General features: G+C 32.0%; 1 long non-coding RNA gene across 3 annotated transcripts; it reads left to right on the top strand.

The window, feature by feature from the left end:
• Positions 1-328: 328 nt before the first annotated feature.
• LOC134258321 (uncharacterized) lies at positions 329-7,178 on the top strand. 3 transcript variants are annotated; one of them, XR_009990142.1, is made up of 6 exons: positions 329-1,812; positions 2,241-2,312; positions 2,900-2,964; positions 5,435-5,514; positions 6,283-6,466; positions 6,659-7,178. It is a non-coding gene; the product is annotated as an uncharacterized LOC134258321 (long non-coding RNA). The 3 variants fall into 3 exon arrangements; XR_009990140.1 differs by having other exon boundaries at positions 6,283-7,178; XR_009990141.1 differs by lacking the exon at positions 2,900-2,964 and having other exon boundaries at positions 6,283-7,178.
• The last annotated feature ends 902 nt before the right edge of the window (positions 7,179-8,080 follow it).

Raw genomic sequence — 8,080 nt, 5'->3', positions numbered from 1 at the left:
AACAAACTTCATTTTAAAAACGGCCTTACGGGAATTTTTCAGCTACCACTGGAAATCTTTTAAAAATACACACTTACATGTAATTGTGAAAAGGAGATACCACACAGCCACTTGACGGAGAATAAATTTTTAATAAATAAACTAAATCAAATTACACCCAAGAATCTGTCTGTGTATAAATAAACCAACATCCCACTGTTCTATTGCGGAGAGTTTCTCTCAAGGAGACGTTTTTACGTCGCATTTACCTTGTTGACTTTAGACGCGTCTTTTGACGTTATGTCATAATAGACATAAGGGAGGTTTTTGCTTGGCGCGTCACATATTATATATGCATTAAGCATTAATTTGTAAATTTTGGATAATTAGTATGTTTAGCAAGAGTTGGAAATTACTGACTGCCCATGGCAGTCTGTTTTTGAGGTAGGGATTAATCTCTGTACATGTAGTTCTGGTCATTTAAACAAATTTTCTCTGTTCTCTATTCTTTTTTTCAGGGTATAGTAAGTCTGTAGAAAATAAGTAAAATATAATATAACAAGGGAGCACTTCTAGTTAAATGTATGAGTTGACCTACGATTAGTGTTGTCAAATCAGATGATTTTTAGTAACCGGGTACTCGCCTACTTTTCAGTTCAAGTAGCTGGTTATGCAGATGATTTTTCTTTAGACCTCAAAATACCTGCTTTTGCAATATACTCAACAGGAACTAGTATAAGTATTTGTAACTTGTTATTTCCATATCTTTTTTGCATATTTTCCATATTTGCATATATGGAATAAAGACAAGTACATGTACATGTGTAAGCATGTAAATCTGCATATCTGACACGTTTTGATTGGATAATGCACTGATGTTTGAAGCAGTAAAACAAGCATGAACGAGAGAGAAAGCTTTTCATTGTGACTTCATAAGAGAGCAACCCAAAAACACAATGCTCCGTGACGTATTTAATGTAACAAAACAAGACAGAAACAACAAACAAATGCATAGATTGCATTAGAATTGGAATAATTATCTTTAAAATTTAATTTGGTATTTGCGACTGTTAAGTATGCTGATTTAACAGTTGAAAACGTGTTTTAGTTCTCACACAGAAAATTAACTTTATTGAAAGAAAACCATAGGATATATTTGTTATGAAGAGGGGTATTATGGAAATATATGAGAATCTTTGAAAATCTAATGCATACAAGCCACGGTTATAATCCTTGCCAATATACATTTTACAAGGACCACATATGCATAAATGCCAATCTAATTAAAATTAGATAATAGATCCTTTCCCATACTCACAACACTAACATTTGACATCCCAAAGAGGGTAATGTCATAGGTCAAATTTAGAACAACTGATTTGGATCAACAGATATACAATGATTTTGAAGGCGACAATATGATTGGTTGAGGGAATTTGACCTCTGACTTAACCTTTTATGGGATGTTGTTAGATATTAGTGTAGCAAGTAATATGAGCAGATATAAACATGAAGTCTAATTTTAATTAGATTGGCATATATTTCAGTTTTTAAATGTCTGCATTGCTGATATTGGTTTAAATGTAAAAATTTTACAAGGAATTGTTCAAAACTTTGCTGTTGATTCAGAAAACTGAACATAGTAAAAGAAAAATCATTATGATTTATCTGTGTACTAGTATATCATGATACCTCATGAATGCTTTGTATCTAAGTTTGTTATTTTTTTTTTCTTTTTGTAGATTGAATCTGTGTTAAAACTTGTCCAATATATAAAGACAATGGGTGAAAAAGTACAGCTTTGTTCACAGGAACTTAATACATCATCATAAGGTAATTTCTTTTATTGAAAAGGGGGATTACACAGCATCTTTGAAGTATAATCGTCTTCTCAGAAAATTGTAGAGATATGCAACTGAAGGTTGATTATTATAGTGACATTTATTTTTTTCCTTTTTGGCTAATACTGTATACAGGGTTATTTTCGCCCTTTCACACTTGCAAACAATTTTGCCCCCTTTTAAATTCGCCCAGTCAAAGTTTTGTTTAAGAAATTATACTGTATTCTATGAATTCGCCCAAATGAGAGTAGGGCGAAAGGGGCAAAAATAAAACGGGGGCGAAAATTTCCCTGTATACAGTACTTTTATGATTTTCACTTGATTATTGAAAAAAGCCTTTGATATCACTGCTGATTTTATTTCATGATTATAGTGGATGGAGAACAGATTATGATTTCTTACAATTTATTACTATTACAGATCATTTTCCTAAGATGGGTGAAATCAACAGTCAAATACTGACACTTTAAAGAAAAGCAAAAGACATCTCAGGTAAAATGAAAAAAAAAAAAACTCATTTACAGTTTTATTAATTACTAATCTTTAGCTTGACAAACCAGAAATTTCCTATTTGACAATCTACAGATCAAGATTGATTGAATGTATGTTGTTTAATGTCCCTCTCAAGAATTTTTCACTCATATACCCATGTCAAGAATGCAGAGTTTATACATTGTAGACTAGTAGGATTTCGGTCAATTATTACAGGAAAACTACAGTCCCTATCAAGAATTTTATACTCGTATGAAGACACCACAACTTGCCGATGAAGAGCTACAAATTTTTACCTATATGCCGGCACCTACTGCGACATGGGACCTTGATTTTTACATCGGTCTCATCTGAAGGATCAGTCTCTGTGTTCCATAGTGGGAATCAAATCTGCCACGTTAGGATCAAATCCTTATTTCTTGACTCAAGAGCAGACGCTCTAACACTATGCCACCCAGGCTTCTAGACTTTTATGAGGATCGCTGACTTATACAGTTGATGGCTTTCTTTTACACAATGTATGGAAGCTCTTTAAAAATATAAGATTTAGTCCAACATTTAATTAACAAAAGTATTTTTTTTTTCAGTGCACACATAAGTTGTGTTTAAAGAAAACAACAACCACTGTACCCTCAACACCCGGCCTTCACATGTAAGTCCCCCTAACACCATAGCTATGACTATTTCAAATCTTTACAACTTACTGAACTGTGACACAACATACAGACTGTACATTTAATGTTCATGTCATAGAAATATGATGTTACCTTTTCAAAGTGCATGAAAATGCACATGCACAATTGCAGGAAATGGTTTATGTATGATTTTGCGTCAGAAATAGGAAATGGTTTATGCATTAAAATGTGTGACTGTGGGGAAGGGGGTTAAAGGTTTTCATATCTATTAACAATTCTGTACCTACTTGTATGTACATGAAACAGATTTAAATGTCCAAGTATACTGTCAACTGTAAAAGTCTGTGCTTCTTGCAAAAGTCCATGAACTCAGTGTTAAAGCAACTGTTCGGCTGCATATTGTGTGCTTTTTCATTCAAATATACCCAATATAAAATTTAAGGAGTAAGGAAGAAAGTTGAAGTCAGCAGTGTTAGAAACATTAATACTCTCACCCTATACAATTACAAAGTTAACAAAATTAGAATCTGCCAGAAAATCAAGGGTCATACCTATTTACTTGTATAACGTGGATCCTAAAACAACACATGTCTACACTTTGGGACTTACAATCATAATGGAATATGAGGTAAAAGCAAAATTTTCTCAAAAGCAAAATATCATTACTCTTTGATGAATTAATAATCTTTTACATTTTAATCTGCATAAATCAGACAAATTTAACAGAATTAAGTAAAAATGTTGACCTGATGTGTATTGGGGCCCAGCAAAGAAAAATTCACCAAAGCATACATTATCGTGGCAAAATGTCAAACAAAATATGTTCTGCAGGTCCATTACAATTTGCACTTCAAATGGCAATTATTTTTACTTGTCATAGGTGCATTTTTATCTTGAGTTTACATTGATTTTTTTTTCTTTGTAAGCCACATGGAGATACAAGTAATGATAGCTGGTATCAACAAACCTGCAGAATAGAACCGTAGCAAACCCGGCACAAGTGTTGCCGAGACCTAATGTCTTCATCCAATGATTAAATTATACTCCCAACTAAATTTTTTAGTAGGAAAATTGCATTTCAAGCCCTGTAATAAACTACAAGATTTGTCACAGAAAGTCATAGACAGGGAAATTAGTTCAGTTTCATTTTGATAGATTAATTAAATTTCTTTCCTTGTCATTGCAAGAAGTAACATTTTTGATCATGCATTTCAAGTTTCATGATATCGCGTTTAATAAGAAAATTATGTAAGAATAAAGGAAGGATGTTCAAGTGTACATCGGGGCACGAAAGGAAGCATAATTTTCCTCTCTCTTCCTTTATCTGCTTCACAAGCGTCTGTTAACATTAAATGATACTTTTTTTAAAGTGAAAGACCACTATTCACTAGGGAACTTATTTAAAATAACAACTGTCTGTTATTTTTTTCTTGTTTATTTTTTTTTTTTCAAGCAAATTCAAATTTAAGTCAAAATTTAGTCGAACATTGCACACAGCAGAAAAAACACATTGTTTGATGTCATTCGTAGCGCAGATTGTTCCCCATTGCCTGCATTTAAAAAAACTGTTCTCTTATTCTTAGTATACATACTTTAACTATTTTTGGTATAGAGGAGAAACTCTCATTGAATTTCAAGACATCTAAAAATAACTTCTTTATTAAAATATAGTGTGTAATATCACTTCTGTACTATTCTTTCCCATCTTTGGTGTATATAAACCATATCCAAAACAATTAATTACATCTCTGTGTGCCGGTTACACATTTGACAATGTCATTTTAATCAAACTGAATTCCAATGACACTTGAAAATCATGAAACCAATTGTCTGTTTCTTAAATGCTATTTGAACAATTTCTAAAGCGAGGTAAATTATTGACAAACAAGTTAATGAAACAAGAATATCAGCAGTCTCATTTAAGGTCATCATTTTGTAAGTTCTATGGTCAATACCATGACCTTGTCAGAAAATACAACTTATCATCGAGTCAAATGCTGACTGACATTTTTCATACCAATTGTTAGTCCATTATTTATACACTGAATTGACGACGGATGTTTCCGTTTTTTCACGATCATGACGATGAGCACACGGCGGGTGTGACCGGTCAGCAGGGGATGCTCACTCCTCCTTGGCACCTGATTCCACCTCTGATGTTTCAGAAGTCTTTGTTTGCTCTGCTCCTATTTTGTATTGTTTTATGGACTTTGATATTGAATACTGTTTGTTATCTCCATATCCTTTTTATATGAAATTTTGATATATATAAGATTTTTATTCTGGTTTCACTGATTAAAATTTGAGTTCAATGTTTTACAGTTAGTGAATTGCTATTTCTTTTGTTTGTTTGCTTATATTCAGACCAATGGTGTTGACATATTTTCAAATAATTAGGATAAACTTACCACTCTAGTGTACCTTTTGTCACTGAAGTTATATGAATGGTCAAAAATTGACTAACTTTCATTTTTGTGTCACTTTCAGAGCAGAACGACACTTAGAGCTGCTTTACTTGGTGCCTGTCTGTCCATCTGTCACACTTTACATCTCCAGAACTGTAAGAGGTATGGTTTTGATATTTTGCAAATATATTTCTTGGCACTAAGGCTTTTGTAAATTACCATGGTTACTGACCCCATGACCTTTGACCTACTTTGCAAAAATATTGCCGATAAATTTGGTCATTTAATTGAGAGGAAAGCGTTAAGTCCAATGGCATTTTTATTTAGCAAGTGCACTGATTGTCACAGAACATGATATATGCTATTATTACAATTTATTTGACTTGCCTTTCTTTACAAAAAATATTCTGTACAGTTTGTTTTAACTTATGGCTTTGAAATTTTGAGAGAATTTAATTAGCATTTATACATGTTTATAAGCTCACAATACTATACTTTGAAACCCTTTCTTTCTGAGGATTTTTGGAAGCACCTACATGTGTATTTTATAAAATGATAAATAGTTATTCCTCATAATTTCAATTTAATTATTCATTTGATTGCCAAATTCTATCCCAGTCTTTTCCATTTGATCCTTTTTTTCCTTGCAGACAAATGCATGAACCTCCAAAGCTCAATGCTAATTTTAATTTAAAAGCTGGCCACTCTTAGATTTATTTATCTCTTTAATGAAGCTACATAGCAGGCTACATATACATTCCTCAAGAATACAGGTGACTCTATATACTTCAATCTTTAATTTTCTTAAAATTAGGTACATGAAGTTGCTTCCAAACATCTGAAAGTTCTATTACAATTATCACTATTTTTATTAGTTTTCTTCATGTAAGTTTAATGTATTTTGAAATTTAAAACTTTTATTTGTGCCAGGTAAGAGAGAAATTCAGTTCTGAAATTGCCCTAGGAGTTCTTGGATTGCATCATACTGCTTACAGGCCTTGACAAAAAACAGTGTCTTGAAAGAAAAAACCTGAAAATATTCAGTGAAAAAATTGATGAGAGAAAGATCCACTAGAAATTTTGAAGCCTTTGAGCTGAAATCTGGACTTAACTGGTATGTCTTACGAATTCATCAGTTGTGTATAATAAATACAATAAACACTTTAGTACAATCTTTAGATTTAATTTGTAGCTCACATACTTCAACTATTTCATGAAATTTAAGTAAGAATGATAATTTCCTGCTGTCTAGCTAGATTAAAAACTGTTATAGTCCAAATTTGATATTGCGAAATAATTCATTTAGAAAATCGGATATGCATACATGTGTGTATACTTGCATGTAAATTAATTGTTAAAGCAAGTTCAATTTATCATTAAGTTGAAAGTTGACTAATTTTAGTGCATCTTTTATGTAAAAGTATGGATGAAAACCATTTGATTTTTGTACCTTTGAATGTATTAATCAATTTGTAAAAGCTCTTTTGATACACTGTTTGATATTTTATAAAAGTTTTTAACACATGCAATCAGTAAATGTGTCACAATTTTGATTTGATTACTATTCTGTTTTTAAGAAGTAAAAAAGTGTAAAGTTCCATGTAGCTTATACTAGTTTAGTGGCACATGGTACTGGTATATCGTGTATATTGAACTGTCAATGAAATAAAAGTCTAAATAGTCAAAACACAGGATTAGGTAGGGAATGCACTATCTTGTATGGTAATAAATGTTAAACTACTACTTTTTTTTTATTAACAAAGGGTATGCTTGAGTGACTGTATTTTAATAAGCAGTGAAAATAAAATAATTTTTAAGCATTTGAATTATTTTGATTTTTTTTTTAGTCTCTGCATGTTTATATAATGATTGCAAATATGCATATTGAACATGGCATCCACATATTGCTATACTTCATGCATATGGGGCATACACTGTAGCTTTTACTGAATCTTAATCATAACCTTGAAATTTTATGTACATTTGTACATGTAGAACATGTGGTCATGGTTTCAACTGGTCAACCGTATTTAAGGAATCACTGTCTAGTTAGTAGAAACCCTGGCATACATGTAGTCTACAACTACTAGCTAGACAGTGATTCCTTTTATTTCCATTTAACTGTGAAAAAATTATTTATTTACATTTTAGAAATACATACTGAAAGATTTGTATTCTACGAGCCATTCCCATGTCAATGTCAATAGTCTCCGCTGTCTGACATCAAACACAAAGTCAGCCGCACGAGATTTACAGATGCACAGAAGATTTACATGCATATTAGGCTTCCTTAGCGTCAAACTCAATAGACAGACGCACACAAGATTTGCATGCATATTAGGCCTCCTTAGCTTCTGGCCTATATTGCTTTGCCTAATTTACATTCCGGTAGAATTATCAGAAAATCAACTCCACTAACTTTCAAAGAGTTAACACAGACTGAAAACAAATAGAAATATTCTTCAGTCACAAAGTATTTAAACAGATATAGATATTTGTTTCCCACAGTGGAATTCAAACACATGACATAAGGATCAACTTCTTACTCATAGACTCTTGAGCATAGGCCCTTACCACTGTACTACGTATACGTGGGTGACAGCATTGAGAGTTAATCTTAAATATTAGAACAAGCTACTCTGGGCTTATAAACTGTACTTTCTATATAAGACTTATATACAATGACTATAGTTTTATATACAAGGTTACTTAACCTAACTGATCATGT

The sequence above is a fragment of the Saccostrea cucullata genome, unplaced genomic scaffold (genome assembly GCF_032062105.1).
Source record: "Saccostrea cucullata isolate Sc308-1 unplaced genomic scaffold, CSIRO_AGI_Scuc_v1 ctg11774, whole genome shotgun sequence".
Taxonomy (NCBI): domain Eukaryota; kingdom Metazoa; phylum Mollusca; class Bivalvia; order Ostreida; family Ostreidae; genus Saccostrea; species Saccostrea cuccullata.
Note: the sequence above shows the minus strand (reverse complement) of the source record. Positions and strands in the feature narration are given on the sequence as shown.